At 42.9% G+C, this 6,104-nt stretch overlaps 1 pseudogene; it reads left to right on the forward strand.

Annotated features, from left to right (window-relative positions):
* Positions 1-259: 259 nt before the first annotated feature.
* LOC124683505 lies at positions 260-4,992 on the forward strand (annotated as a pseudogene).
* Positions 4,993-6,104: the final 1,112 nt, after the last annotated feature.

Consider the following 6,104-nt stretch of genomic DNA (forward strand, 5'->3'; position numbering starts at 1 on the left):
CCACGGTACCGGTACGAGAGAGCAGTGGTCCAGTCTTTGGTCTTAACATGTGGTATTCGAAAAGTAAAAGGTCTTAGCATGTGGTATTCGAACAACAAAAGTCTTAACATGTGGTCTACGACACTGTGCCTTGGGCGGACCCGGTCAGCGGAACTACTCGATCGACCGGCGGGAGAAAATCATGGTAGTCGCTCGGCGGCTTAGCGTGCGCCCTATAATATCATGCCTTTGCTTGGTTAGCTTGAGATTCAGATTTACAACCATATCATTCCGTGGTGCCAAACCCCCGTACACGTACGAAGGACCTAACACGTACGGCCATGGCCCTCCTCAGCCTCAACCGCCACGCTGGCGCCCTCCCACTACATCGACAGTGTCCTTCTTCCAGCCAGCTTCTTGCACGACCACACGCGATCTCGACCTCCTCCCAGGCCATGGCCATGCACCGCCTCAGCCACCACAGAGGCATCCTCCCACTACGTCGGCAGGGTCCTTCTCCCCGCCAGCTTCTTGCACGATCGCGCACGATCTTGGCCCCCTCCCAGCCCACGGAGGAAGACAAGAAGACGGAGGAAGACACGGAGGAAGACGAGAAGGACAGCAGCCCCCCGCCGGTGTCGTGGGTGCAGAGGTCACTTGAGGCGGCACGCCCGTACGCGATGCTCGCTCGTCTCGACAAACCCATCGGCTCCTGGCTCCTCGCTTGGCCATGCATGTGGTATGCTGCTTACTACTACTCCTTCCGTTCACATTCATATACCTTGCGATCGACGTTCTAGCTTGTCAGTAGTAATGCCTCCGTTTTAATAAAGTTTATATATTTTTTCGAAAAGTCAAACTACATAAAGTTTAACCAAGTTTTTAGAAAAATATGTTAATATGTACAATCCAAACTTAACTCCGTTAAATTCATCATGAAATATATTTGTATATGATTTCTACATATTATCTAGTTTTTTCAAAACTTTGATCAAATTTACTTGCACTAGTAGTAGGAAAAACGTCATAGAGAGACGTTGCCAGTATAAACGCACGTGGCTGCTATTAGTAGCCGCGAGTCGAACGTGCGACTGTTGTGCGTGTACTAGTAGCGGAATGGAAAGTAGCGCACGCGAATACTAGGTGGGTCATAGATGCACTCGGGTCCAGAAAATACCTGTAACAAGCACAAATGGAGGCACGCGACTGCTATGTACATACCGGTCGCGTGCCACTTTGCTTGCATGTTTCCAACATATTTGGCCGACGGACGCGGGTGAGCCAAAATATTGGTAGTGTGCCCTATTTTGGCATGCTACTACGAATCAGTTTATTAGAAGCATGTCCTATTTGGCATGCTACTAATTCCCATGATTTGCACCGCTCCTCCTGGACCGATATCGCCTTTTTCAGTTTTTAAAAATAAAAGAAAATAATAGAAAATTGAAAATATGAAATGCTTTGAGATGGCCATGTATTATGTCATTTAGTTTATGGAAGATTAACAAACATGAATTTCGATATATTATGCAAAACGGTGTCATGTTTCGGTAAATTGGCTTTTACGGTTACATACAACTTCTGATTAAAAAGTTTATTATATGAAAATGCATGTACTGAAATTTTTACATCCGATTTCAACATCCTACGGCTGTTTACCGAATTTTTGCATTCCGATAAATCGAAAAGGAAAACAGATTTTCTTGAGGTTTTAGATTTCGATGCAAAAAAAATCAAATTTGAAAATTTTCTTTTTTTCATTTCTCCACCCTCTTTCCCTCATCCTCTTCTATGGAATGATCCGCTTATAGCTGAGAAAGAACAAGAAAATAGCTAACGGAACGAGCTTATCGAACGTGCCATCCCACGTCTCCAATCGCCATGTTGCTGACAAAGCAACACGAACTGGTCACGCGCCATCCTACGAAGCTTGTGCACCTGCCTAACTACCTAGCATAAAACTAGCTAAGCCATGTGAACAAACTCGCAAACGGTGTCCAATTTATTCAACTACAAAGGGAAAACCCTTAATTGAAGAAAATCCAGCTTTTGCCGAAAACAGCTAGAACCACTACAGTAACAAAAGTGTTCATTTCAAAGAACAGAGTGTAGAGTTTAGCCAACAGTCAACCTATTAACGTAGAGACAAGCCCCATTGGCAGAACAACAATGACCCACAATAAGATCACGATGCCAGCAACTCCCGCCTCCCAATACTATGTTGCCTGGTGTCCGGCTGCTGCTTCAAAATAATCATGGTGGAGTTTTTCCTAAGTTGACCCATGCGGTCATGCACCCCCTTGCCACTATGTATAAACTGTGTTATTGCGCATCATCGACATTAAAACAAGGACACCAAACCTGTGGCTAAAACACCTAGATCACGCAAAAATAGGGCAACATGCCCCAATTAAGAGAGGAAGCCGACATTACTGATGCTGCCAACCATATCCCTTGACCTCGATGACAAGAGTTGATCATTCAGGTTCTCCATCGCAAATACACAAGTTAATAAGCCACCCACACCGCACACACCAGATCGGGCCCCACAGCTCCGACTTTGTGTGGGCATATCCTATCATGGGTTACCTGCGACCATGATATGGTGGAAGGGGGGATGTGGTGGTATCGGGGGCTCCTGCAGTCACAACTTGTGTCACCTTGTGAAGGGAGTCAATTCATTACTTTTGTGTTCTCACTATCCGATATAAGTTCTAGAACATCACTTCTCAAAATACATTGATGATTGCTCTCGCTAATTGTTTGGTTGCACTTTCATACACATGCAAGAGAGCTCACGGTCATTTTTAACATTACCAAGTTACAACAAAAATCTTCTATATGGTTCATAATAAAAAACAAAGCACCGTTATATGGTTTTCTAAAGCTTCATAGGAGACATTTTTAATGCATTTTGGTATTGTTTTCTTATATTTAGTTTAAAGCATATTTGTATGCTAACCTCCTGTAACATTTGCTTCGTAGGTCACTAACAATGGCGGCAATGCCAGGGGCGCTTCCTGACTTGAAAATGCTCGCACTCTTCGGATGTTTAACTATCCCCATGAGGGGAGCCGCTTGCACGGTCAATGATCTTTTCGACCGCAACATTGATAACAAGGTTATTTTTGTATCTTCTTTATACTTTCTTCTAGTTGCATACAACACCCTTCAGAATTTTCCTGTTATGGAAAATACGTTGAAGTTTTTCGAACCATTGATACATACAAGGATCAAATGCATTTATGGATGTATTATATGATTACTTATGAAATAGTAATTTAGCAAACTGAAGTTTCATATGTCATGCTAAATATGATAAGTAGTAGATTAAACAAACAACTTAGTCTCACATAGAGAGAAATATGCTAAGCAAGGTTCCAAAATACTAGATATATTTTTTGGAGATGCAAGTAGGTCACTATTAAGGTACCTTCTACCCTAATTAGTTTTTAAATAAACTAAAATTTCCAAAATAATGATTTTATGGGATAAGTTAGCTCAATTCTTAAATTGAAGTTAGTACATGTATTCTAACAATGACCCACTTGCATATTAAAGTGACTCAAACAAGGAAGTGATTGTGGACATGTTTCTCATGTAGGTTGAGCGCACCAAAAGCAGGCCTCTTGCATCAGGCGCTCTAACTCCTACTCAAGGATTGTGCTTCTTCGGAGTTCAACTACTGCTAGGACTGGGAGTGGGTTTTCTTCTCCAACTGAACAACTTAAGGTAATTCCTTTTTGTACTCTTGCGAGTGGAATGAAATCTATCTATTTCGGATGCTCCAAAGTCGAACCTAAGAAACAGTCTACCATATGGCATTGTGTGCAATTCATATAAACAAACCCTGCAATTCTAATGTATCTCTGTTGATCCATTTTGACGCGCTAATTTCCACAAAATCCAACGAAATATAGTTTTTGAGATACATTTTGCTTCTATCATTATAAAATATCACGTCTAAATTTGTCTTTTTTCCTATGTAGCCGTGTTCTTGGGCTCATTTGGTTTCCATTGGCCTATTCATATCCCCTAATGAAGAGGCTCACATTTTGGGTACGTGATAAGGTTATACTAACGTAATCTTGCTTTCAAAGAGTGATCACTTAAGTTACTTCCAATGCATTTTTTAACAGCCTCAGGCATATCTCGGATTATCGTTCAACTATGGAGCTTTATTAGGATGGGCTGCTATCAAAGGTACTTTAGAGCCCACTATCGTCCTTCCAATGTATATTGCTGGGATATGTTGGACATTGGCGTATGATACCATATATGCACACCAGGTATTCTTTCATATCAAAATTGAGCAAAAACATCTTATTAGGTTGATATGGTATCTTATCATCATATCATAATGCATGCCAGGACATAAAAGATGACCTCAAAGTAGGAGTTAAGTCCACAGCCATAAGGTTTGGAGATTCAACCAAGCACTGGATTAGTGCCTTTGAGTACTACTAACGATTGGCGGTTTAGCACTTAGTGGCTATAATGCTGGACTTGGTTAGTGGTCATTATGAGAATGGAATTAATTTTATTTTTAAGTAACATATATTGACTTTTTTACATTAATCATGTTCCACAGCTTGGCCATACTACCCAATTCTTGCAGTTGCAGCTGCACAGTTGGCATGGCAGATTTCAACCTGTTGACTTAACTGATCGCGCAGATTGCAACAGGAAGTATGATTTTCTAAATTTAAATCATTTTGATTTAGAACAAATTATATGACCATTGATTTCTTACACAGCTATCATGTTCTTGATCTGATTAAGTTGCATCCTTGCTATGCAGATTTGTCTCAAATAATTGGTTTGGAGCATTGGTATTCGTCGCCATATTTTTCGGTCGACTTGCATCATGATCGATACATCAGGCGTGATGTGACACTGTGACTTCCATATAGGCTTTTACACATTTTTGTGACTGCCCTAGAATGAGAGACAATTTGTGATATGCTAAGTGCAGTGTACTCCAAAATGAACATTTCAAAGTTCACCATTTAATAACATCAGAGTAAATACGATTTGAAAAAGTTACAACCAATCTGGCTATCGACTTCTCCCCGGAAGAAGCATGTCATCCGATGCCCACCCAAGAGGAAACGCACAGCCATCCATCAGGATAGGGCCTCATCTTCTGGCCTAGTCCCATCGTGCTTCAACTACAAGTGATCTATCAAAACATCGCATACAAGATGGGTAAACGTCACGGACACCCATCCACGATGAAATGTACGGAAAAGAAATAATGAAAACGCTTCGGAACCCCAGGGATTGCACGCGTCGCTTCCTCCGGCTTGTACGGTTGAAAACATGTGTCCCTCCATGCGTATGGAGGCAGCAACAGGCCCACGACGGCCTTCTCTTCTCTGGTGTGTTCTCACCCACATCCTTTTCTTGCTTTGTTTCCATCGCTTTCCCCTTCCTCCCTCCCTCCCGTCCGCTTCTCCTCCTCACCACCGCAGTCCAGCTCCACCTCCCAGAGTTCGCCTGCTTTGCTGCCCGTCTCCCGGTCGGAGCTCGCCCGCATCCACGCCTGCCTCTCCCACAGTCTCCGCATGCGTGCTCCATGTCGGGGTTCACTAGGCCTCTTATGCCCACAAGTGTAGGGGATCGCTGAAATCTTCGATGGAAAGTATTACTCAAATTTATAGTTCGACTCAAGGGAACACAAGAATACCAATAAGATCGACTCCCGATGGGAGTAGCCCCCAAATCTATGAGCGGATGGTTGCAACCATGCGTATACTTAACTTGTACTACTCGAAGGCCCTGTTGTTGATGCCGATGTTTTTGAATCTTCTCCTTCACCCGATATCTTTTGATTGTGTCGGGTCCTTAAAGAATGTGGACTTTGAGAGAAGCCGAATAATTGAACGTACGTAAGGGATGAAAGTAACGAGCCCAGGTTTATTCGATGAACCGAGACTGGCTAACTGCCGAAGCAAAACAGTGTTACCCTACATAGGTTCAAATCCCCGGGCTCGAACCTGGATTACTGGAAATTTCGGGTCTGTTTCTTTCATTGAGAATGCTCCTTCCTCTTTATCGGGTGCGCGGCCAGCGCTCCCGATGGGAGTAGCCCTCAAACCTGTGGATGACTATGAAGTACTCAT

The sequence above is a fragment of the Lolium rigidum genome, chromosome 1 (genome assembly GCF_022539505.1).
Source record: "Lolium rigidum isolate FL_2022 chromosome 1, APGP_CSIRO_Lrig_0.1, whole genome shotgun sequence".
Lineage (NCBI taxonomy): Eukaryota > Viridiplantae > Streptophyta > Magnoliopsida > Poales > Poaceae > Lolium > Lolium rigidum.